We start from the raw sequence: 26,779 nt of genomic DNA, 5'->3' as shown, positions 1-26,779 counted from the left end.
GTACTGAAGTTGAATGTTCAGCCATGAACTCATTGAATGGCGGTGCAGGCTAGAAGGGCCGAATGGCCTACTCCTGCACCTATTTTCTATGTTTCTATGTTTCTATGTTTCTCAGACTTGGAAAGATTTGGTGGTTGATGCTCCATAGGAACCTGCGTTGTGCCAATCTTTCTTTACTGTAAAAATAAATGAGCTCAACTTAGGAATTTGTTCATCATTGTCGATGATGCCAGCCTATGATTCATTTTCAATTTAATACAGGTTGTGTATTTTGATATAATTGTAAAGTCTGATTTTTGCGAGGAATGTTTGTCAACACGCAGGACGTCGAATGTCAGATTTGATTTAAGCTTTGTCGTGTCATCGTGAATCTTCTTTTGCCACTTTTTGCTGTCACAGGCCTGGTACACACATTTGGCAGTTGAGATGCCACATTTCTTTTTAGATTGTTCTTTAGGCAATCCTTATAGCTTTTGAATTGACCACCACGGGATCATTTCGCAAGCTTCAGCTCACCATCGAAAACCTCCTCAGGTAGTCTAGTATTAGAGATTCGGACTAGGTGACCAGTCCACCTTAGCTGCATCTTTACTATCATTGCCTCTACGCCAGCCCATATTTGCTCTTCTGAGGACCACAATGTTGGGCGGCCCACATTGTTCGCATGCCTGACACAAGACTCCCAAAGCAATCGCTCTACTCGGAACTCCTACACGGCAAGCGAGCCCATTGTGGGCAGAGGAAACGTTTCAAGGATACCCTCAAAGCCTCCTTGATAAAATGCAACATTCCCCCGCAACACCTGGGAGTACCTGGCCAAAGACCGCCCGAAGTGGAGGAAGAGCATCCGGGAGGGCGCTGAGCACCTCGAGTCTCGTCGCCGAAAGCATGCAGAAATCAAGCGCAGGCAGCGGAAGGAGCGTGCGGCAAATCAGTTCTTCCACCCTTTCCTTCAACGACTGTCTGTCCCACCTGTAACAGAGACTGTAATTCCTGTATTGGACTGTACAGCCACCTGAGAACTCACTTTTAGAGTGGAAGCAAGTCTTCCTCGATTTTGAGGGACTGCCTATGACGATGATGGTGATCTGAGGACCTCAGTGTCTTGAATCTTGTGCCCCCATCCAACTTTCACGTTCTTTCTGAGGCAACATAGGCGGAAATGATTGAGTTTTCTGATGTGGTGACTGTGAGAGGTCCAGATATTGCACACATACAGAAAGGATGTTATAACTATTGACTTGTAGACCTTAAGTTTTGTTGACAGCTTTATCCCATTAATTCATACTGAGCCGAACTTTAAGTATGAAGTTCCCTAATTGGTTCCCTATCATAGGGATTATAGTATTATTGTGATTAGTCATGTGATTTTTCATGGGGTTCTAGCCTATTATTACAATGATTAGATTAATATTATTAAAGTGATCATTAATGCAATGACGGGAGGGGTTATTATGATGGTATTAGAAACATAGAAACATAGAAAATAGGTGCAGGAGTAGGCCATTCGGCCCTTCGAGCCTGCACCGCCATTCAATGAGTTCATGGCTGAACATGCAACTTCAGTACCCCATTCCTGCTTTCTCGCCATACCCCTTGATCCCCCGAGTAGTAAGGACTACATCTAACTTCTTTTTGAATATATTTAGTGAATTGGCCTCAACAACTTTCTGTGGTAGAGAATTCCACGGGTTCACCACTCTCTGGGTGAAGATGTTTCTCCTCATCTCGGTCCTAAATGGCTTATCCCTTATCCTTAGACTGTGACCTCTGGTTCTGGACTTCCCCAACATTGGGAACATTCTTCCTGCATCTAACCTGTCAAAACCCGTCAGAATTTTAAACGTTTCTATGAGATCCCCTCTCATTCTTCTGAACTCCAGTGAATACAAGCCCAGTTGATCCAGTCTTTCTTGATATGTCAGTTCCACCATCCCGGGAATCAGTCTGGTGAACCTTCGCTGCACTCCCTCAATAGCAAGAATGTCCTTCCTCAAGTTAGGAGACCAAAACTGTACACAATACTCCAGGTGTGGCCTCATCAACTGTAGTAACACCTCCCTGCCCCTGTACTCAAATCCCCTCGCTATGAAGGCCAACATGCCATTTGCTTTCTTAACCGCCTGCTGTACCTGCATGCCAACCTTCAATGACTGATGTACCATGACACCCAGGTCTTGTTGCACCTCCCCTTTTCCTAATCTGTCACCATTCAGATAATAGTCTGTCTCTCTGTTTTTACCACCAATATTCTTCATCTATCATGCATTTGCCCACTCACCTAACCTATCCAAGTCACTCTGCAGTCTCATAGCATCCTCCTTGCAGCTCACACTGCCACCCAACTTAGTGTCATCCGTAAATTTGGAGATACTACATTTAATCCCCTCGTCTAAATCATTAATGTACAATGTAAACAGCTGGGGCTCCAGCACAGAACCTTGCGGTACCCCACTAGTCACTGCCTGCCATTCTGAAAAGTACCCATTTACTCCTACTCTTTGCTTCCTGTCTGACAATCAGTTCTCAATCCATGTCAGCACACTACCCCCAATCCCATGTGCTTTAACTTTGCACATTAACCTCTTGTGTGGGACCTTGTCGAAAGCCTTCTGAAAGTCCAAATACACCACATCAACTGGTTCTCCCTTGTCCACTCTACTGGAAGCACCCTCAAAAAATTCCAGAAGATTTGTCAAGCATGATTTCCTTTTCACAAATCCATGCTGACTTGGACCTATCATGTCACCTCTTTCCAAATGCACTGCTCTGACATCCTTAATAATTGATTCCGTCATTTTACCCACTACCAATGTCAGGCTGACCGGTCTATAATTCCCTGTTTTCTCTCTCCCTCCTTTTTTAAAAAGTGGGGTTACATTGGCTACCCTCCACTCCATAGGAACTGATCCTGAGTCTATGGAATGTTGGAAAATGACTGTCAATGCATCCGCTATTTCCAAGGCCATCTCCTTAAGTACTCTGGGATGCAATCCATCAGGCCCTGGGGATTTATCGGCCTTCAATCCTATCAATTTCCCCAACACAATTTCCCGACTAATAAGGATTTCCCTCAGTTCCTCCTTCTTACTGGACCCTCCGACCCCTTTTATATCCGGAAGGTTGTCTGTGTCCTCCTTAGTGAATACCGAACCAAAGTAGTTGTTCAATTGGTCTGCCATTTCTTTGTTCCCCGTTATGACTTCCCCTAATTCTGACTGCAGGGGACCTACGTTTGTCTTTACTAACCTTTTTCTCTTTACATATCTAGAGAAGCTTTTGCAGTCCGCCTTAATGTTCCCTGCAAGCTTCCTCTCATACTCTATTTTCCCTGCCTATATCAAACCCTTTGTCCTCCTCTGCTGAGTTCTAAATTTCTCCCAGTCCCCGGGTTCATTGCTATTTCTGGCCAATTTGTATGCCACTTCCTTGGCTTCAATACTATCCCTGATTTCCCTTGATAGCCACGGTTGAGCCACCTTCTCTTATTTTTACGCCAGACAGGGATGTACAATTGTTGTAGTTCATCCATGCCTTCTCTAAATGTCTGCCATTGCCCATTCACTGTCAACCCCTTAAGTATCATTCGCCAATCTATCCTAGCCAATTCACGTCTCATACCTTCAAAGTTACCCTTCCTTAAGTTCTGGACCATGGTCTCTGAATTAACTGTTTCATTCTCCATCCTAATGTAGAATTCCACCATATTATGGTCACTCAACCCCAAGGGGCCTCGCACAACAAGATTGCTAATTAATCCTCTCTCATTACACAACACCCAGTCTAAGATGGCCTCCCCCCTAGTTGGTTCCTCGACATATTGGTCTAGAAAACCATCCCTTATGCACTCCAGGAAATCCTCCTCCACCGTATTACTTCCAGTTTGGTTAGCCCAATCTATATGCATATTAAAGTCACTCATGATAACTGCTGCACCTTTATTGCATGCACCCCTAATTTCCTGTTTGATGCCCTCCCCAACATCACTACTACTGTTTGGAGGTCTGTACACAACTCCCACTAACGTTTTTTGCCCTTTGGTGTTCTGCAGCTCTACCCATATAGATTCCACATCATCCAAGCTAATATCCTTCCTAACTATTGCATTAATCTCCTCTTTAACCAGCAATGCTACTCCACCTCCTTTTCCTTTTATTCTATCCTTCCTGAATGTTGAATACCCTTGGATGTTGAGTTCCCAGCCCTAATCATCCTGGAGCCACGTCTCTGTAATCCCAATCACATCATATCTGTTAACATCTATTTGCACAGTTAATTCATCCACCTTATTACGAATACTCCTTGCATTAAGACACAAAGCCTTCAGGCTTGTTTTTTTAACACCCTTTGTCCTTTTAGAATGGTGATGTAGTATGGCCCCTTTTGTTTCTTGCCTTTGTTTACTCAGCCTTCCACTATTGCTTTTTACCTTTCTACCATCTGTTTCTGACTCCATATTACTTCGCCCTGTCTTGCTGCATAGGTTTCGATCCCCCTGCCATATTAGTTTAAACACTCCCGAACTGCATTCGCAAATGTTACCCCCAGGACATCAGTTCCAGTCCTGCCCAAGTGCAAACCGTCCCTTTTGTACAGGTCCCACTTCCCCAGAACTGGTTCCAATGTCCCAGGAATTTGAATCCCTCCCTCTTGCACCACTGCTCAAGCCACGTATTTGTTCTAACTATCCTGCTCCCTCTACTCTGATTAGCACGTGGCACTGGTAGCAATCCAGAGATTACTACCTTTGGGGTCTTACTTTTAAATTTAACTCCTAGCTCCCTAAATTCAGCTTATAGGACCTCTTCCCGCTTCTTACCTAATTCGTTGGTACCTACATGTACCACAACCTCCCTCTCCAGAATGCGCTGTTCACCCTCCCTCTCCAGAATGCGCTGCAGCTGCTCTGAGACATCGTTGACCCTTGCACCAGGGAGGCAACATACCATCCTGGAGTCTTGGTTGCGGCCACAGAAACTCCTATCTATTCCCCTTACAATAGAGTCCCCTAACACTATAGCTCTACCATTCTTTTTCCTGCCCTTCTGTGCAGCAGAGCCACCCATGGTGCCATGATGCCACCCATGGTGTCATAAAAGTGATCATTAATGTAATCTTTGGAGGCATTCCAACCTATTATTACGATGATTATATTAATATTATTAAAATGACAATTAATGTTATTTTTGGAAGGCTCTGACATTATTGAAGTGATTTTTGGCTGTTACTCTGATGCCAGCATTAATATAATTAAAGTGAGTCTCCATATATTGTTTGGAAGGCTCTGCCCTGGTACAGTGCTTGTTATTATTGTGATATTTTGTTGGCAGTATATATGTGTGTGTTAGCATGGGGGGGGGGGGGGGGGGGTTGGGGGAGGGGGAGGAGGGGCAATGATTGGTGGGGGGAGGGGGAGAGAGGGGGTCATGGATTGGTGGAGGAGGGGCAGGAGGAGTGCAGGGGCAGAGATTGGTCAGGGGAAGGGGGGGTCAGGGATTGGTCGGGGCAGGAGGGGGACAGGGATTGGTCGGGGGAGGAACGAGGATCAGGGATTGGTCGGGGGAGGGGAGAGGGGGTCATGGATTGGTCGGTGCACGAGGGGGTCAGGGATTGGTCGGTGCAGGAGCGGTATCAGGGATTGGTCCGGGGAGGGAGGTTCAGGGAATTGTGGTGGGGTGGGTGGGGGAGGGGGGCGGTGCTCAGGAATTGGTCAGGGGTCAGGGATTGGTCGGAGGGAGGTGGTCAGGGATTGGTCAGGGGAGGGGGAGAGGGGGTCAGGGTTTGGGTGGGGGAGGAGAGGGTCAGAATTGGTCGGGGAGGAGGAGGTCAGGGATTGGTGGGTGGATGTGGGAGAGGGGGTCAGGGGTTGGCTGGGAGAGGGAGGGAGGGTCAGCGATTGATCGGGGGTGAGGGGGGGGGTCAGCGATTGGTTGGTGGGGAGGAGGAGAGGGGAGCAGGGATTGGTCGTGGGGGGGGAGGGAGTCAGTGATTGGTGGGGGGGCGGTGGGGAGAGGGGGATTGGGGGTCAGGGATTGGTCGGGGGGTTTGGGGGTCAGGGATTGATCAGAGGGGAGGCGGTCAGGGAATGGTCAGGTTGGAAGGGGGGGTTCAGGGATTGGTCAGGGAAGGGGCTCAGGGATTGGAAGCGGGTGGGGGTCAGAGATTGGTCAGGAGGAAGGGTGGGGTCAGGGATTGGTCAGGGAGGGGCTCAGGGATTGGAAAGGGAGAGGGGATCAGGGATTGGGAGGGGGTCAGTGATGGGTCGGGGGGGGTGGAGGGATCAGGGTTTGGTCGGGGCAGAGGGAGGGTCAGGGATTGGCCGGTGGTGGGTGTGGGAGAGGGTCAGGGATTGGTTGGGGCGGGGGTCAGGGATTGGGGTCAGAGATTGATCGGGGGGGTCAGAGATTGGTCGGGGGGAGGGGGTCAGGTATTTGAGTCAGTGATTGGGAGGGGTCAGGGATTGGGAGGGAGATGGGGTCAGGGATTGGTCAGGGGGAGGGGGTTTCAGGGATTGGTGGGGAGGGGGAGGGTTCAGGGATTGGTCAGAGATTGGTGGGGGGAAATGGGTTAGGGATTGGTCGGGGGGAGAGTGGTTCAGGGATTGGTGGGGGGGGAGGAGAGGGGGTTAGGGATTGGTGTGGGGGGGGGGGGGTGTGTGAGGGAGTCAGGGATTGGCCAGGGGTGAGGGGGGGGCGGTCAGGGATTGGTGGTGGGGGAGGGGGTCAGTGATTGGTCGGGGGGAGGGAGTCAGGGATTGGTCGGGGAGGGAGTCAGGGCTTGGTCGGGGCAGGAGGGAGGGTCAGTGATTGGTCGGTTGGGGAGGGGGGGGTCGGAGGGGGGGGGTCGGGGGCCAGGGATTGGTCGGGGGAAGGGGGTCAGGGATTGGTCGGGGCAGGAGGGAGGGTCAGTGATTGGTCGGGGATTGGTCGGGGGTGGGGGGGGGAAAGGGGGGATTAGGGATTGGTGGGGGTAGAAGGGGTCAGGGATTGGTCGGGGGGGTGGGAGTCAGGGATTGGTCGGGGCAGGAGGGAGGGTCAGTGTTTGGTCGGTTGGGGATGGGGGTCGGGGATTGGTCGGGGGCGGGCCCTCGCGCGCTCGAACCGCTCATGCTGACCGAGCTCGAGCGCCAACGGGACGACAATTGAATAAAATGGCAGGAGAAGCGCAGCTTCTCACCTCGGAGCTGGCTGGCGCCCCTCCGTCCTCGTCGGGGCGACATTTCTCTCATAAGTTCGATGGGAATTGGCAAAGGAATTAATTTATGCTTTTCGGCTTTGGCAAAAAATAAATATATGTATGAGAGATATCGAGATATCTTTAGCTTGGAAAGTGAGGTGCGAGGAAATTTAAAAAAATAGTTTAAATTTTGTTGTTGAGGGGAGGAGGTAGTGGTTGGTGAAGGTCCTGAAAAAAAAAAGGCCAGTGAAAAGATCCCGGACAGTGGGTGATTGCACGATGATGGATGTGGAGCTGCTGGACGGAGACGGTGCAGATGGCGAGAGGGAAGAGAACAAGATAGCCAAACAATAGCTGAGCCCAACCAGAGGGGGAGAATCCAAAAGTGAGTGAAGTACAAACAAACACACACACAAACAACATAACAGCTGACGCGCAGCTTCTTTTTCTAAAATGTATTTTTCTCTGCTGAGGTAATAATACCGAGTGGCCGTCACAGGGCTGAGGCAGTGAGCTGGACGTCGACTCTTTTAAAAAGCAGAAAGAATGTGTAACAGTGGACTAGTTCCTCAAAGGGGATAAAAAGAAAGACTTGCATTTCTGTAGCGCCTTTCGCAACCTCAGGACGTCCCAAAGCGTTTTACAGCCAATGAGGTACTTTTTTGAAGTGTAGTCACTGTTGCAATGTGGGAAACGCAGCAGTCAATTTGCGCACAGCAAGCTCCCACAAGCAGCAATGTGCGAATGACCAGTTAATCTGATTTTTTTTTTAGTGATGTTGATTTGAGGGGTAAATATTGGCGAACGCCCCTGCTCTTCTTCGAAATAGTGCCATGGGATCTTTTACGTCCACATGAGAGAGCAGACGGGGCTTCGGTTTAACATTCCATTGGAAAGTTAGCACCTCCAACAGTGCAGCACTCTCTCAGTACAACTTCCCACACTACAACAGTGACTACATTCCAAAAGTACTTCATTGATTGTAAAGCGCTTTGAGATGCCTGGGCGCTATATAAAGTATTTTTGGTACTGCACTGGACTGTTTGCCTAGATTTTTGTGCTTGAGTTTCTGGAGTGGACTTGAACCCACAACCTTCTGATTCAGAGGGGAGAGAGTGCTACACACTTTGCCACAGCTGTCACTGAATAGTCCCTTAAAGAGGCCATGGCATTGTGACTTAAAGGATCGTAGCATAGTTCTTTTTAAAGGAGAGTGTGGAATAACAACAATATCTTGTATTTATATAGCATCTTTAATGTAGTAAAATGTTCCAAGGTGCCTCACAGGAGGGTTATAAAACAAAATTTGACACTGAGCCACATAAGGTGACATTAGGGCAGATGACCCAAAAGCTTGGGCAAAGAGGTAGGTTTTAAGGAGCGTCTTAAAGGAGCAGAGAGAGGTAAGGAGTTGGAGCGATTTAGGGAGGAAATTCCAAAGCTTAGGGCCTTGACAGCTGAATGCATGTCGGCAATGGTGGAGCTGTTAAAATCAGGGATACTCGGTGAGAATTGAAAGAGCGCAGATATCTGAGGGTTTGGGGGCTGGAGGAGATTAGAGAAAGGGAGAAGCAATGCCATGGAGGCATTTGAAAACCAGGACGAGAATTTTAAAATCGAGGTGTTGCTTAACTGAGAGCCAATGGGGGTCAGCGAGCAAAGGGGCGATGGGTGAATGGGACTTGGGTGCGAGTTAGATCACAGGCAGCAGAGTTTTGGATTACCTTAAGTTTACTTAGGGTAGAACGTGGGAGGCATTGGAGTAGTCAAGTCTAAAGGTAACTAAGGCATAGATGAGGATTTCAGCAGCAGAGTTGGGCGATGTTCTGGAGGTGGAAATAGGTGGTCTTAGTGATGGCTCGGATATATGGTCAGAAGCTCATTACAGAGTCAAATATGACGCCAAGGTTGCGACAATACTTTAAAGACTACGGACTAATACTTTAAAGAGGACTGCATTAAAGTGACATTGCCACATTTGTCCCAGCAGCTCAGTTGGTAAATGCTGGGATTAATGTCTATACACCAGGAATGATTCATGATTTGATCCCTGATCTGTGCTGAGTTAGCTAATTTCCATTGTTGGCAGTAGAGGTTCTGTATTTGGCCTCAATGGCCCTGAGATAGAGGGTGGGAACAGAGTCTGGTTTCCACACCTGATCATTTATACAATGATCTTTCTGGAAAATGTTCATATGTAGATATCAGATGATGATAGGATTGAACTTGCAATTGAATGCCTGGCAACATTAATTGTCCAGCCTCATACATAGATTCATAGAATTTACATTAGAGAATGCCATTTGGCCTATTGTGTCTGTGCTGGTGCTACCTCTTCAACTTGAGCTATTACTCTAATCTCTAATCTCTTTTTTTTTTTTCCCCTCCAAAATATACAACTTCACATTTCTCTGCGTTGAACTGCTTCTGCCACCTAAATGCCCACTTTGTTATCCTCGCTATATCTTCCTGCAATCTCTTGCATTCTTCCTCAAAGTTTGCAATGCTTCTAATTTGGTATCATCATCATCAGCAAACATCAATATTCTTTTGTTTATGTCCTAGTCATTTATTATAAGTGGTAAGCAAGAAAAAACTATGGAATAGTACTTTGAAGTGGACCTTCGAACAGTTCATTAATGAGTATCCTCTGATTCTTCTATTCTGGACAACCTGAAACAGTTTGTCGTGGTCTACATTATTTAGACCCTTTAGAATCCTAAAAACAGCAAATTTATCGCTTCTCAATCTTGCAGTGAGAAAATGCCCAATTTATGTAATCAGTTCTCATAATCCAAATCCTCCATCCTCTGAATCATTCTGCTTGCCTTCTCGCTACAAGCCTATTTCGCGCTATTGGCACAGACCAATTTCATTACCAATGACTTTAGGAAAGAAAAACTGAGTGGAGAAAATGGGAATGAAAAGTGGCATATGTTTCCTGCCAATCACAGGAGCGCCCTGTCCTGAAAACTCTAATCGTACATTGGCTGATGTAGATAGTTCACACTGACCCTGTATCTGATGCACTGTGTACTTTTGCAGTGCAGTTTTTGATTTCTTCTACTAATATACTAAAAAACATAGCAGGAACTAGCAATCAGGACTGTGGCATCATTGAGTTAGTTATTATGGGCTAGATTTTGCTGGAAAGAGGCATCTCATAGCATGCCTATTACTTAGATTAGTTTGTGCAATTTTGTGTTTTAAACATTTTTTGTCCACAAACTGGAACTACGAGCTGATAATGGCGCAGTGAGGGAAACAAGGCATCTGGGACCTTGGTGAACAACGGGACAAACTGTGTATCTCCTTAACCAATGAGATTGAGGATTGAGATATAAACCGATGGAGGGTGAGTTAGAGTGGGTGAATTTAATGTCAAATCGGGTACAGAAAGAGAAATAAAGAGGGTGGGAAAAAAGATTGGAGCGAGAGAGAGAGAGAGAGAGAGACAGACAGACAGAGGTAAAGTAAGAAAAAAAAATTAAAAATTTGGCATTTTCGAAATCTCCTAAAACAATTCACAACCAGAAGGAATGAGATTGCACACTTCTAATTCACTTGCTGGGCAAGAGAGGTTGATTGGCAATAATTAACAATGATCACATTAAAAGGGGACTCGTGCTGTTAATTACCAGCCTTAACTTTCTGTTGCGAGCTTAATGGAAAATTAATGCATAAATACAGCAACTTCATGAAAATCATGGGGAGGTGAAGCGAGAAATGCTGTTTTCCCAAAGCCAATGAAGGGGTGGCAGTAATTGCCAGCAACTTGTGGCGATTCTCAATTCATGGGGTATCTCTTCCTTGCTACAAGTTGATGGCTGCTTTGTGCATTAATAACATAGTTTGTCATTCAGAAGCCGCTCTTCTCCTTTAAGAAAATTCTGGCCCTAAATTTTTTCTTAAATAGCACACTGTCTCTTCAGAGATATTTACCAGATCACAGTAAGAGTATTTATGAGCTGTATTATGTGCCCTGGTGCCTCATACAGATAAAAGGCCCCAAGTTGCATCCTCAGTCTTTGCTAAGTTGGCTCATCTCAGCCAGGGGGGCAGTTGAGGCACGATTATTGACATCAGTATCCCAGCATTTTTGTTCCTGAGCACTGTTCAGTGATTTGTGTTGAAAAAGACGGATGTGTAGCCGCTGGGTAAGGAAAGGTTCGGATTCAGTTATGATGCCCTCCACAATTGCGTATGATGACACTCGCGGTCTGAGCTGATACATGAGGCTAATTTTAACCTAACCTATCGGGTAGGAAACCCATGTGATCAAGTGGGATGCCGGTTTTGCACCCCTCCCAATATTACTCTGCATTGACCAATGGAGAGTAAAAGCGGCTGGGGTATAAAATCAGCGTTGCACCCAATCCCGTCAATTTCCTGATGGGCTGGTTAGGTTAAAGTTGGCCCCATGACGTTTGGCCATTTGGGTGACGTAACTCAAGACTACCAGAATCCTTGCAAGCAAAACAACTGGATTTCTTTATTGGACTTTGGCAATGGTTTGTTTGCAATCAATTGTGATTATTTTTTATCAGCAGTAATCTGACAAGAAAAATTAATAATTTAAAAAAATTAGTTAATTGCAAATGGAGTAGCGTACTGCAACAGACTAGAGTTGTGAGTTCCACCTCGAGCCTTGATAAACCATTTGATATAATTAATAGGCTGGGTACACTATACCGCTTGTTATCGATGGTAAGTGAATTTAACTTTGCAGTAATAAAAATTAGATTTAGCAAAACTGTGACATGATGTCCGAATCCAATTTTGGAAGCAATAGGAGGTTCGTTAACCCCATTGTGGCTTTGCACCAGCTTTAGTATATACATAGCTTAAAAAGCTTTGCCTGCCTGTGAATGTTTTAAAACTTAATTTATAATCCTTTTAATGATGGCAAAGAGCCAGCAAAACAGCAATTGTTGTTGATATTTAACCTGCATTCAGAGGCTGGAGAGTAGAGCTGCACGAGTGCACAGACTATTATTCTCCCTGCCCAAAGAGCCTTGAGGGCCAGCAGTGGAAGGTGAATTTGTTAATGTTGTGTCACTGTCAATAAATACCATTATGATAGTCCTTCATACTTGAAAGTGACAGCCTTTGTTGGAAAGAGAATCTGGCTTGGTGACTATTGAGGCCAGTATGAGAGTAACGAGCTCTCCTGTATGTTTCACATATATAAACAGCTCATCTGGAATTGGCAAACTGCTGCTGCTGCTCAGATTTTTGCTGCTGCGACTTCTCTTTCAGGAAATCTCGCACTGATGCTGGTGGTCTTGGCGTGCTTCACGATCTCAGTCCTGCCACTTGATGTGCATGACAGACCCTCGGGTGTTGGAGGTAGAGATGCTGAGCACATCTAGGGCGAGAAATTGAATAGCGGCACCTGTTAGCGCTGGTGAAGGGCACTAAAGGCTTACCGCCTGGGCACAGTGATATTAGCGCTGCTTGCCAACTTAAATAATGTTTTAGCGGTGGCCCAAAAACTTAGCGCCAGGAAATGCTGTGCCAATGAGACTGTGACATCAGTGAGTGTGCAACGCCCCGCTCGCCCCCGAATCACAATATTGATTATTTCCGCTGCATTGACCGCTTGGCACTAATCACACCAGCAAGAGCAAGCGCTCACAAATGGTATTGGCGCTACCGCGGTGATTTATATAAGGCAATGAGCAACCGGGTCATTGGGAGGTCAGATTGATTGCTACCTTCCCAAAGATCATTTTCAATGCTTTCAGATTGTGAACATAGTTGCTTTGTTTCTGGTGTAACAGTTTGCTCATTAGTATTTCTCTCAACTTTTGGACCTGCTGCTTTCACTCAGTCATGGGGGCTGTCCTGGCAATGCACCTTGGCATCCGGCATTTTTAAGGCGGTGGCTCCAGAGACACAGAAACATAGAAATTTACAGTGTAGAAGGAGGCCATTTTGGCCCATTATGTTTGCGCCGGCCGACTGAGCCGCACGGCCTTTGGTCAACAGCCCTAAAGGTTACATATAAATCTATGAACAATGACGGAAAGGCAAGGAGCACCAACCAGTCCGCCTCACATAACTGCGAAACCCCTTATACTGAAACATTCTACACTCCACCCCAACCGGAGCCAAATGGGCCCAGATGCAGGGGGAGGGCCCGCAGATGTCGCAATAGGAAGCTTTGCTCACCAAGGATTTTCCGGGACCAGTTCTTGTACATTCACCTGTCAGAAGAGCAGTGCCTTAGAAGGCTACTCTTCAGCAAGGAGGTGGTCACAGAGTTTGAGACCTCGAGCCTCATATCAGGAGGACCACTTCGCTATCAGTGGCAGTCAAGGTCACAGTAGCTTTCAATTTCTATGCTGGTGGCTCCTTCCAGTCTACAGTGGAGGATATAGCAAACATTTAACAGTTTGAAGTGCATTGCTGCATCCAGGATGTAACAGACGCTCTGTACAGCAGGAGAAGGAACTACATCTCATTGAGCATGTCCAGGGCGAAGCAGCAGGAACGCACACGTGGATTTGCAAGGATAGCGGGCTCCCCCATGGTTCAGGGCGCCATCGACAACACCCACGTAGCATTGCGGGCACAATATCCCAACGCAGAGGTGTTCCGCAACCGCAAAGGCTACCACTCTGAATGTTCAGTTGGTGTGCGACCTTGCCGTTAATACACTCCATCCTGGCAGAACCCATGATTCATTCATCCTGCAACAGACCACTGTCCCAGGACTCTTGCAGCCAGCATGTGGCGCTCATGGATGGCTGCTCGGGGACAAGGGTTATGCACTTGCCACCTGGTTGATGACCCATCCGCAACCCCAATGTTCCTGCTGAGCACGCATATAATGAGAGCCATGTTGCCACCAAGAACCTCATCGAACAGGCTATCTGGGTGCTCAAACAACGGTTTTGATGCTTTGACCGCTCCAGTGAAGCCCTGCAGTACTCCCCTGATCGAGTCTCCCTTTTCGTTTTGTGCTGCATGCTACACAACCTGGCCATTGAGAGGGCCCAGCCATTGCTACCAGAGAATGCAGGTCCACCTCGGGCGGGGGGGGGGGCGGGGAGAAGCCGCACCAATGGAGGAGGGAGCGTTCCGGTGTTGCCTCATTATGCAGTGTTTCCACTAAAGCACATATCACTAGGCGATTGAGCTGCACCAACAAAGGGCTATAGGCTCTGCGCTGTGCACATCACCCTGCTCACGGCAAATGATAAATATGAACTTTTAAAATGACCCAACGTCGCCCATAAGTACCAACCACAACAATAAATTTGTCCAAATAACCGTTTGTTAATCAAAAATAACGAGGCCGAAGCAGCATCAAGAATATATTTACAAAGTGGTCATCGGGCTAGATTAACAAAAGTGGGTTACTTTTCTGGCATATTTCCCTTCTCCCCATCCCCCCGCCTTACTGCTCCTCCTTAATGGGGCCCCAATGTCTGCATCCAGGCTAGCAGCAGGCTGCTCACTCTGCAACACAGATGGCCTTCCAGTACGCCCCCGACCAGCCCTGGGCCAGGCTGCAAACTGCACCACCTCGGTGGGCAGCAGCAGTCTCGGATGACTGGGGTTCATCAGCGCCATGTGCAACAGCAAAGTGGCAGTGGTGTAAGCCAAAATGAAATCCTCTTGAGAGGACAGCACCTTCCATTTCAACTGACACCCTGCCACTCCCCCGGGGCAGCGCCTCCGCATCCGGAGCAATCTGCTGGAGAACAGATTGCTGGCCTTCTGCAGCGCCATGAGATCCCCGCTGGACTGTGGGGAACCCATAAACGATGGCAACAGTAAGTGCTTGCGTGGCATCAATCTGAGTCTGCATGAGAGCAGACTGAGGGTTGGATGCCACCAACCACTGACTCCATTACAGCAGTAAAGTGTTGCGTGGCTTTGGCCTGTGCTGACATAGCTGCTGCCACCTCATGACCAATGGCACGAGGTCTGCATCCCCACCATTTCTCTGAGTCTACTATGCTTTGCATGCTGCCAAGGTTTTGCTTGAAGGTGTGCTGGAAGACACGTGCAGTGCTGGAGGCAGACTCCTCCAAACTCCTAGCAAGTGCATTCATGTTCTCTGGCACCCTTGCCATAGCACCCAAAAGCTTGCTGTGCATGCCTGCTGACTGTCCTGCCTCTATGTCGAGGTCCTCATCTGAGTCCTGCTGAGCAGAACTCGCGTGCAAACTCGCCCTCTGGGGAAGGATGTTCTTGCTATTGAAGGAGTGCAGCGGAGGTTCACCAGACTGATTCCCGGAATGGCAGGACTGACCTATGAGGAGAGACTGGATCGACTGGGCCTTTATTCACTGGAATTTAGAAGGATGAGGGGATCTCATAGAAACATATAAAATTCTGACTGGAATGGACAGGTTAGATGCAGGAAGAATGTTCACGATGTTGGGGATGTCCAGAACCAGGGGACACAGTCTAAGGATAAGGGATAAGCCATTTAGGACTGAGATGAGAAAATTCAAGAGGGAGTTAGATGTGGCCCTTATAGCTAAGGGGATCAAGGGGTATGGAGAGAAAGCAGGAAAGGGGTACTGAGGTGAAAGATCAGCCATGATCATATTGAATGGTGGTGCAGGCTTGAAGGGCCGAATGGCCTCTCCTGCACCTATTTTCTATGTTCCGGGGAGCAGGCCCTCGAGCTTCCCTTGCCCCGTGGCATGCTGCTGGGTCCCGGAGCATTACCCTCGTCGCTCCCACTGGGAGGCTGAGGGACAGGTTGCTGCTGTGCTTGTTCATCTAAAAGCATAAAGGCATAAGAGTGTGGTTAAGTTCAGGGGAGGGGTGCAGGAAGGGAGCAAGGAATGAAGACACTACACTTTAATTCAAAATGGGAAAAGCTTGTGGTTTGAGGGGGAAGTGGCATGAGGGAAGAGGGCGAGGTGAGGAACATACCAGTACTGTCCCCGGACATATCAAAGCGCTTTACAGCCAATGAAGTACTTTTGGAGTGTAGTCACTGTTGTAATATGGGAAATCGATCCCATGGAACTCTGTGGGGCCACGATTTGTGGGCCGATGATCTCCTGGACTCTGTCAGTGAGGGGCCTCAGGTTTGCCTCACCGCCTCCTGTCCTTTCTGACTCCCGTCTTATGTGCCAGTTTGGCCTGCAAGAATAAAAGCCTTTAAGTGATTGCAGCTATGTGGTTGTCACTTGTGCATACCGTAGTTGAATAGCTGTTAATGTATGCATGTGCTGAGATGTGGATGTGACTTAGTAGGTGAACACATTTTGTGTGGGAATGCTGGGATGTGGCACTTTCTAGTGTCTGTCAAGACAATTATTTGTATTGTGGCATGCAGAGGTTGTGGAAGAATGTACTCTCCCTGACCACCCGAGTGAGGTTCTTGCGACATTGCGTTGCAGTCCTGTCCACCATGCTCCTGGCAGACCCATATTGTGCTACCTTCTTCCATAGACGCCTGCAGGCAGCTGGTATTGGCCTCCTGCCAGTCTCTGGAAACATGGAGGCCTGTCGCCTCTCCATCGCTTCCACAAGAGCCTGAAGGGCGTTGTTGCTAAAGCGCAAGGCACGCTGTCTTTGTACCTGAGCAGCCATGTTGCTCAAACCCCAACAGCAGAGATGGAATGGTGAGTTTGAGGCTGTGTGGTATCATAGCCCCTCCCCTTAAAGATCCAGTTGGAGCCAGCATGTTTGGTGGGTCTGGACATAAGCACAACTGAAATTGATTAGTGCTAAGGGTAGCGATGTGCATGGCGATACTATTGCCCTAGGAGAAATGTTCAGCGCTTGATTTAGGGCTGTCATCCCTTCTTGGAGCGGCAAAAATTATTTCCCGATCTCCGGCGCGAATTATCGCCTTGCGCTAAAATTAGCGCCCTGGTGATGTTAGCGCCTCAAAATGGCCGATAAGCAATTCCCCCCCCCCCCCCCTAAAGTTTTCGTCTATATAGAGCGGTATTTGCAACTTTTCAGTGAATTTGCTCCCATGCTGGATACAAACCTGTTTTTTTTTTCAGACCTTTCAAAGGCAGAGTTGGCTTTTCTGACTCAAGTCCATCATTTGAAAATACATTAGCCAGACAAATGAGCCAGTTGATAATTCTTTGGTATTATCAATGGTGCTGATTGGTTGATGTAGTGTTTTCTGGTGTTGGCTGATACATGATATCTGTTATCTTCAGGCTTAAAATAAGTTCATTAGTTGGTTTGTTGCTCTGGCAAGCTGGTCTTGCTGAGTGTACCTCTGGAGCACAGTCATCTCTACAAAAAGCTGTGATCTTTGATGTGCTAAAGTATAGGTAACTCCCACAGCTACATGTCATCAAACACAGAGGCTGGCATTCTTGTTCAATGCCATTTATAGGGCAAAAGGATTAGACAGCACTCTTATCGGCGCACACTCTACCAAGCTATGGTGCTGACACATAGGGCCCAATTTCCCCCCCCCCCCCCCCTGCTTAAAATAGCGCACCTCCATGAGGTGCGCCAACTTTGTAGAATAAAAACCCTGCTGAAAACTAACCTTGTTCTCCCCGCTCCTGGAACATTGCAGGCCCTTGACGTGGCACAGCAAAAGCTGTGGGGGGCGGAGCGAGGGCCGTGCTGGATCAACACAGCCGGCAAGGAGGTGGGGCGAGGGCCCAGTGTGTTTGTGAGTGCCGGCAGTATTGTGCATGCGCATTGGAGTGTGTGCGCAATGGGTCAGCAACATTGGCAATCGGTCATATTTAAAGGTAAAGTGTGCTCAGTGATTTTTGGGTGCCTGGAGGAGTGGAAAACTTTGTGATTTTTGAGTGCCTAAAGGAGTGCTGCATATGTGCATGCAAGCTAAGGACTGTGTGTTTTGAAAGATCAATACAGCAATGTCCATTCAATACAGCAATGCAACAACGTGCACCAAGAATGAGGAATTTCTTGCATGACGAAGTGGAGATACTAGTTAATGTCATTGAGAACAGATGGCAGAAGCTGGATACCAGCAACAGAGGTCGCACAAAAGTGCTACCCAAGGAAATGAAGAAGCACTGGAACCTAGTTGCAGAAGATTACTGTGCAGTGGTGAGCACCACAAGATTTTGAAGCCGATGTAAAAAGAAATGGCAGGACCTTGATCAAGTAGTAAGTGTATTTTCATTTTTCAATGGAATTGCAATTATAAATGTGACCATCTGTATATGTCCCACCCAGCAGAACGACACCCTCTCTAAAAAGTTATATTTTCATCTTTGCAGAAGAAATTGGCCCACAACAAAAGGGAAAGAACTCAAACAGGAGGAGGCCTGCCAAAACTGACACCCTTGGAACAGAGGGTCGCACTTTGATGAGTCGTACCTGGAGAAAAGCAACAGAGGCCGCTGCTTTGCTTTTCTCCAGGTACGACTCATCAATCAGTACTGCACAAGCTGGGCCCACACGCGAGGGAGAGGGTAAGTCCTGAAAATGCATCGTGGTCCTTCAAATCAACCTGCTGCCTGGCTCCATCCTGCTCCCTCCTGTGCTGCTCACCATTTGACTGTTCTGTTATATTTTGCAGAACATGATGCCAATCCTGAAGATCCAGAAGATTCAGACGCATCCGACCCAGACCAAGGTGGGGAGGAGTGGGGGAGGCAGAAGTGTTCAAGGGAGAATGTTGATCTTAATATGGATCAGTCCATAGTACAGGGCCTCTCTCTGCCAGACACTTCCATGAGTTCTGGTCCGACATTCCATGGTTTCATCCCCTCCCCATCCTTGCGTAGTGCTTTAAGTTCTGATGCGACATGCCATCGTTTATTCACGTACCCAACCGCGTTTAATGATGTAAGTTCTGGTGCGACATTCCATGGTTTCACAGGTTCCGAGGTTGCGGGTCCCAGTAGAGGTGGTAGAATGCAGCTTGGAACACCCAGTACCCCACTGTCCCAGCCTGCGCCTCCTACTGGAGGGGTGCCTCGAGGCAGACCCAGGGCGGGGAAGGAGAATCCGACCAGGCTCTCCTGAGATGCAGTGTGCAACAGATGTGTTTGAGGTTAAGGCATTGGGTGTGGAGACCAATGGCCTTACCCGATCACTCGTGGCCACTGTCAGTGGAGTGGGTGATGAGGTAATGGGACTGTCGGGAGAAATAGCAGTAATGACACGGGAACTGAAGGCGGGAATGTCAGAGGCAATGCAAACGGCAGCACAGGTCGTCATGGGGGGCATGCAAATGATGGCACAGGCCATCAGGGAGGGCCTGTGTGAGGTAGCTGCTGCAATAAGGGCATATAGCCCGGCCAATCGAATGCCGCTCTCATTGCAATCCACGCACCAGCCTCTTTAGAGACCCAAGCTGGGCCCCTCCACCCCCCCGTCACCACCACCCCCATGAGGAAGTGCACATTCACTGAGATGTGGATGAGATGGGTGCAGCCTTTCTTTGCTGCTGTTGTTGTTGTTGATACTGTTGTAAGTGTTTTGAAATTGAAATTGTTTAGAAAGTTTTGTAATTTTACAACTTTATAAGTGATCTTAGTTTTTAAGTGATCGTAAAGAGTCATATTAAAGTAAAGTTTGATACAAGAATTATTTTATTGCACAGTGAAATACATGTAAACTTTTCAATAAAACATATTTTACATTAAAACTGAATCATGTTCCATTAGCACCACACAACATGCATCTCCTGGTTAATAGAAATTTAAAAACAATGTAAATTTTAACTGTCTTATCATTCCAATAAAAATTTTTGAACGTGTTTTCATATTTTTATGAAGACCATCAGTACTTTTTATGTTCTATTCATTCAAGTTCTACACTGGTAGTTTCCAAGCATCTCGAATGTACTTTTCCTGAAAGATTTTACAGGATGATTTTCCAATTGCCATTGCTGGTGGAACAGGTAATTGGGCAGAGATCCCTCACTGGATCACCAATGAGTTCTGCACAAAAAATACAGGCACTTCATTTTAATATTAAACTCAATACTAACAAGGTAGCAATTAGTAGAGAAGGAATTGCCTGATTTTCCTGTGTTCACTTTTGTCACCGTAAAAAAGGAGTTGAAAGAATGAAGTGGTTCAAGGGAGACCAGCTTACTCGGAGCATATATGAAAATGGACTCTAAAATTAGATTCATGAAATCTGAATGTTTAATTTTGGGAGCTTTTTTTTTTATCCCTTGGAGCAAGATCTAATCATTGCTAAAAAAAATCAAAACTATTGATATTGGGATTTCCTCTGTTACTTGGAGAAAGATGAGGATCAAAAGAGGGATGTGAAACAGGTTCAATTGCACCAAACGCAGACTGCCCGTATCCGCATTGATGTGGCTGTGGAGTTGCCTGTTTTGAGCTTCCCAGGAATATCCGACATATCCCTCTGCTCAAGCAGAGCCTGCAAAGGGGCTGATGTTTTGCATGTCAGATCTGAGCTGCCGACAACCTTCATCACTTGGATGGCTTTGCCAATGGCATTCAGGCTCATCGCAGCTCTGATGTGCCTCGGCCTAATTCCCAAGCTGCCACGTTGAACATCTGCAACAAGTCAGTTCACAGAGACGTGAAGTTGGAATGGGTCTGAAGCGAAGGATGGCCACCTCGATGTGCTGCAGCAGTAATGGCGAGTCCATATGTGGATCGGGGGTGGGGGGGAGCCGGCAACCCCGCCCGCAACTGGGCAGCCTTTAGTTGGTTTGACAGAGTCGGAGAGCCTCGATATGCTGCAGCAGTAACGGCGAGTCCCTGATCTGAACCGGGCCGGAACGCCCCGAAACCTGCACTGCCTTGGAGAGATCTCCTGCTTGTTGTGAGCCTCCTGCTTCTAGCCCTGGCCGAAGGGCTTGCCGGAGCATGCTGCAGTTGGCGAGGCAGGACTTTTTATTTTTTAGTAATTGATTTATTTTTCATTTATTATTGTTTTTTTATGCTTCTTTAATGTTGTGAAGGTGTTTAGTGCTTTGCAAAATCCTCTCTCTTCCTCTCCCCTCCCCCCCCCCCCCCCCCCCCCCCCAACATATCTCTGGCTACCTGCGCTGATTTCTTAATTCACCGCAAGCTTTTTCTGAGCGGACACAAGTAGCCTCATTCGCTGGCCTAAGGTAGTTTAGAGTAACTTTTAACTGGCTAAACTTGCTTAAATGACCAAAGCAGGCGTAAGTGGCTGGTAACGCCCCATTTCGGAAAAAAAAGAAACTTTAAAAAAAAGCTAACTAACTCACTTACACTGGAGCAAATTAAATGGGGGAGAATTGCGATTTTTAAGTTATTCCAAAAAAATTTAGTTGCTCCAAAATAAACGGCAACTTCGGCCCAAATATCTGCACAAATCTCTCTGGGCAGTCAGCCTTCCAAAGACCATGAAAACAATTTTAGCAATGCTGGAGTTTGTGACTCTGGGAGAACTGAGTAATTACACTTTAATAAGCAGATGATTGAGAAGCACTCTTTAGTGAAATTCTGCAATAGTTACCACAGTCACTATTCTCTTCCTTCTTATTGCCGATTGTAACAATTACTGAATGTGACTGTGGTGCCATTGAAAGTCAAGAGGAAGGTTTTTCTTTTTGGAGGTGGTTATTGTCTGGTGTTACCCGCCACTTGTCAGCTCAAGCCTGGATTTTGTCCAGGTCCTGCTGTAGGCTGCATGGGATGCTTCGTTATCATTCAAGCACCTCAAGACATTTTACTTTGTGAAAGGCACTATATATAAATGCATGTTGCTATTGGAAAAATAGTGAATGCAATTGAACAGACCCACTCAGGGAAGATCATTGCTGGAAGAGAAATTCCTGCGGTGATTTCTCCGGACATCCACCAATTATGACCCTCTTCCCATGTATAAGCTAGGACTTTAACAACTGGAGAATTTTCTCTGACCCCAACTGCCCTATACTTGGTTGAATTTTGCCTTGATGTCAAGGGCAGTTATTTGCAACTCTGTTCTGGCATTCAGATCTTGCATTTATGTCTGGATGATATTTATGTCAGGGTGATCAAGGCTGGGAACTCAACATCCAGGGGTATTCAACATTCAGGAAGGATAGACAGAAAGAAAAAGGAGGTGGGGTAGCATTGCTGGTTGAAGAGGAAATTAATGCAATAGTAAGGAAGGACATTAGTTTGGATGATGTGGAATCTGTATGGGTGGAGCTACCAAAGGGCAGAAAACGCTAGTGGGAGTTGTGTACAGACCACCAAACCGTAGTCGTGAGGTTGGGGACAGTATCAAACAAGAAATTAGGGATGCGTGCAATAAAGGTACCGCAGTTATCATGGGCGACTTTAATCTACATATAGATTGGGCTAACCAAACTGGTAGCAATACGGTGGAGGAGGAATTCCTGGAGTATATTAGGGATGGTTTTCTAGACCAATATGTCGAAGAATCAACTAGAGGACTGGCCATCCTAGACTGGGTGATGTGTAATGAGAAAGGACTAATTAACAATCTTCTTGTGCGAGGCCCTTTGGGGAAGAGTAACCATAATATGGTAGAATTCTTTATTAAGCTGGAGAGTGACAGTTAATTCAGAGACCATGGTCCAGAACTTAAAGAAGGGTAACTTTGAAGGTATGAGGTGTGAATTGGCTAGGATAGATTGGCGAATTATACTTAAGGGGTTGACTGGATGGGCAATGGCAGACATTTAGATGAACTACAACAATTGTACATCCCTGTCTGGCGTAAAAATAAAAAAGGGAAGGTGGCTCAACCGTGACTATCAAGGGAAATCAGGGATAGTGTTAAAGCCAAGGAAGTGGCATACAAATGCAGTGAACCCGGGGACTGGGAGAAATTTAGAACTCAGCAGAGGAGGACAAAGTGTTTGATTAGGGCAGGGAAAATAGAGTACGAGAAGAAGCTTGCAGGGAACAGTAAGACGGAATGCAAAAGTTTCTATAGATATGTAAAGAGAAAAAGGTTAGTAAAGACAAACGTAGGTCCTCTGCAGTCCGAATCAGGGGAAGTCATAACGGGGAACAAAGAAATGGCAGACCAATTGAACAACTCCTTTGGTTCGGTATTCACTAAGGAGGACACAAACAACCTTCCGGATACAAAAGGGGTCAGAGGGTCTAGTAAGAAGGAGGAACTGGGGGAAATCCTTATTAGTCGGGAAATTGTGTTGTGGAATTGATGGGATTGAAGGCCGATAAATCCCCAGGGCCTGATGAACTGCATCCCAGAGTACTTAAGGAGGTGACCTTGGAAATAGCGGATGCATTGACAGTCATTTTCCAACATTCCATAGACTCTGGGTCAGTTCCTATGGAGTGGAGGGTAGCCAATGTAACCCCACTTTTTAAAAAAGGAGGGAGAGAGAAAACAGTAGTGGGTAAAATGATGGCATCAATTATTAAGGATGTCATAGCAGCGCATTTGACATGATAGGTCCAAGTCAGCATGGATTTGTGAAAGGGAAATCATGCTTGACAAATCTTCTGGAATTTTTTGAGGATGTTTCCAGTAGAGTGGACAAGGGAGAACCCGTTGATGTGGTATATTTGGACTTTCAGAAGGCTTTCGACAAGTTCCCACACAAGAGATTAATGTGCTAAGTTGAAGCACATGGGATTGGGGGTAGTGTGCTGACATAGATTGAGAAATGGTTGTCAGACAGGGAGCAAAGAGTAGGAGTAAATGGGTACTTTTCAGAATGGCAGGCAGTGACTAGTGGGGTACCGCAAGGTTCTGTGCTGGGACCCCAGCTGTTTACACTGTACATTAATGATTTAGACGAGGGGATTAAATGTAATATCTCCAAATTTGCGGATGACACTAAGTTGGGTGGCAGTGTGAGCTGTGAGGAGGATGCTATGAGGCTGCAGAGTGACTTGGATAGGTTAGGTGAGTGGGCGAATGCATGGCAGATGAAGTATAATGTGGATAAATGTGAGGTTATCCACTTTGGTTGTAAAAACAGGGAGACAGACTATTATCTGAATGGTGACAGATTAGGAAAAGAGGAGGTGCAACGAGACCTGGTTGTCATGGTACATCAGTCATTGAAGGTTGGCATGCAGGTACAGCAGGCGGTTAAGAAAGCAAATGGCATGTTGGCCTTCATAGCGAGGGGATTTGAGTACAGGGGCACGGAGGTGTTGCTACAGTTGTACAGGGCCTTGGTGAGGCCACACCTGGAGTATTGTGTACAGTTTTGGTCTCCTAACTTGAGTAAGGACATTCTTGCTATTGAGGGAGTGCAGCGAAGGTTCACCAGACTGATTCCCGGGATGGCGGGACTGACATATCAAGAAAGACTGGATTAACTTGACTTGTATTCACTGGAGTTCAGAAGAATGAGAGGGGACCTCATAGAAATGTTTAAAATTCTGATGGGTTCAGACAGGTTAGATGCAGGAAGAATGTTCCCAATGTTGGGGAAGTCCAGAACCAGGGGTCACAGTCTAAGGATAAGATGTAAGCCATTTAGGACCCAGATGAGGAGAAACTTCCTCACCCAGAGAATGGCGAACCTGTGGAATTCTCTACCACAGAAAGTTGTTGAGGCCAATTCACTAAATATATTCAAAAAGGAGTTAGATGTAGTCCTTACTGCTAGGGGGATCAAGGGGTATGGCGAGAAAGCAGGAATGGGGTACTGAAGCTGCATGTTCAGCCATGAACTCATTGAATGGCGGTGCAGGCTGGAAGGGCCGAATGGCCTACTCCTGCACCTATTTTCTATGTTTCTATGAGGAGAAACTTCTTCACTGAGTTGTTAACCTATGGAATTCCCTACCGCAGAGAGTTGTTGATGCCAGTTTGTTGGATATATTCAAGAGGGAGTTAGATATGGCCCTTACAGCTAAAGGGATCAAGGGGTATGGAGAAAAAGCATACTGAGGTGATGATCAGCCATGATCTTATTGAATGGTGGTACAGGCTCTGAGGGCCGAATGGCCTACTCCTTCACCTATTTTCTTTGTTTCTAAGTGGACAATTAATTGTGGCAGAACCCGAACCGAGCATTGATGAGCAGTTATTTGTGAGTAGGTGCCGCATGCTGGCACTATTGATAACTTTTTTTTTGTGGATAGAGAAATTTTGCACATAGTGCATCGTGGCCCTAGTACCAGAGCTACACTTTAACAGCTTGGCTGGGGAGGTGGCTAATTTTGGTGTACAGTTATTCAGCTCTACAGCTAGGATGCTGTCAGGGCCCATTTCTTTACTAGTGTCAACTGCATTCAGCTGCTGCTTAATGTCATGCACTGAATTTGCTGGAAATTGGCATCTATGCTGGTGAGGACTTTAGGAGGAGGCCAAGTAGGATACATCACTCAGTACTTTTGGCTGAAGACACTAGAAAATATTTAAACTTTCTGTCTTGTACTCGCATGCTCGGCTATGCCATCATTAAGGATAGAGATGTTCGAGACCCCACCTCTGATCATTTGTCTTATTCCCCACCATCATTTTTGACTTGATGTCCACTTCTTTGATCAAGCTTTAGGTCATCCATCCCAATGTTTCCTTCTTTGGCTTAGCAGCCATTTTGTTCTTAAACTTTTTAAAAATACTTTTCTGATGCACATTGGGATTTTTTTTCTACAATAAAGGAGCTTTCTAAATACAAGTTGTTGTTGATGTGGTAGGGCTATACGATCTAAGCCAACGAAAAGGGGACACTATCTGCACCCTTCATAGAATTACATAGATCACGGAAGCAGGGCATTCAACACAACCAATCTGTGTTGCTGTTTATCCTCCACACGCGTAGCAGTTCTAAACACGTGCCCGCCCTCTTTCCATAGCCCTCTGTACCCCTATTTTTCAAGCCTTTTTTAATCTATTCTTAAAAGGTACCATGGTCGCTGCTTCAATCACTACTACATTCCACCCTCTGTATAAATAAGTGTTCCCCCTCTCTGTCCTAGCTCATTTACATTGAATCTTTTCTATATGTCCGTCCCCTTGTTCTAGGCCTCTCAACTACCAGAAGCAGTCTGTTTCTGTCTATACCATCCATTCATAATTTTAGATACCTCGAATAATTTACCCCATAATCTCAGTTCTAATGAAAATACATCCAAATTTATCAAATCTTTCTTTGTATTTATATTTTCTCTTACCAGGCAGTATCCCAGAGGTGAAAAGTTGATATGCTTGCAGCCATACATCTCCTTTAGCACATCTCTCCTCCAACAAGGGAAAATGTTATAACTTGGGTCTGACAACTTTGCATCAAAGCTAACAGATTCTGTTTAATAATTAGTATAACAATAACCTATATATTAGTCACTTCACCTGTGGCAGAATGGAGGAAGCCATGATCATATGGATTAACTGGGTCTGCCCCAGGGCCTACCACCATTTTTTGTCCTGGCAACCCCGAGGGATGGCAGAGAGAGAGAGAGAGAGAGAGAGAGAGAGAGTGTCAGTACAGAAGAAAATGGGCTGGGAAACCAGGATCTGTCCCCTCTCCCAACCTTTAAGTATTCATGTCCAGGACAGGGAAGGAGCACCAGGAGGAAATTGAGTGCGGGGCCAGAAACTCACCGCCCAATTTCACACCTGTTTCCACTGCTAACCTGCCTCATTTAAGATGGTTTAGCAGAGGAAAATCGAGCCCAATATATAGGTGGGCAGAACAATGGAAGATGTAATTTAATATAGACAAATGTAAAGTAGGAACATAGGAAGGAAAAATGGGCAACACATACTC

The 26,779-nt window shown here is 46.5% G+C and overlaps 1 protein-coding gene across 4 annotated transcripts in view; it reads left to right on the top strand.

Moving 5' to 3' along the window:
• Positions 1–7,109: 7,109 nt before the first annotated feature.
• The window catches only part of gjc2 (gap junction protein gamma 2), a 294,735-nt gene continuing 275,065 nt past the window's right edge, over positions 7,110–26,779 (top strand). For all 4 annotated transcript variants that reach the window (XR_011593404.1, XM_070881719.1, XM_070881720.1 and 1 more), the window contains exon 1: positions 7,110–7,561. The gene's annotated coding sequence lies outside the window, so the exon portion shown is untranslated. The remainder of the gene's footprint in view (positions 7,562–26,779) is intronic.

The sequence above is a fragment of the Pristiophorus japonicus genome, chromosome 5, assembly GCF_044704955.1.
Source record: "Pristiophorus japonicus isolate sPriJap1 chromosome 5, sPriJap1.hap1, whole genome shotgun sequence".
Classification (NCBI taxonomy): Eukaryota; Metazoa; Chordata; class Chondrichthyes; family Pristiophoridae; genus Pristiophorus; species Pristiophorus japonicus.
Note: the sequence above shows the minus strand (reverse complement) of the source record. Positions and strands in the feature narration are given on the sequence as shown.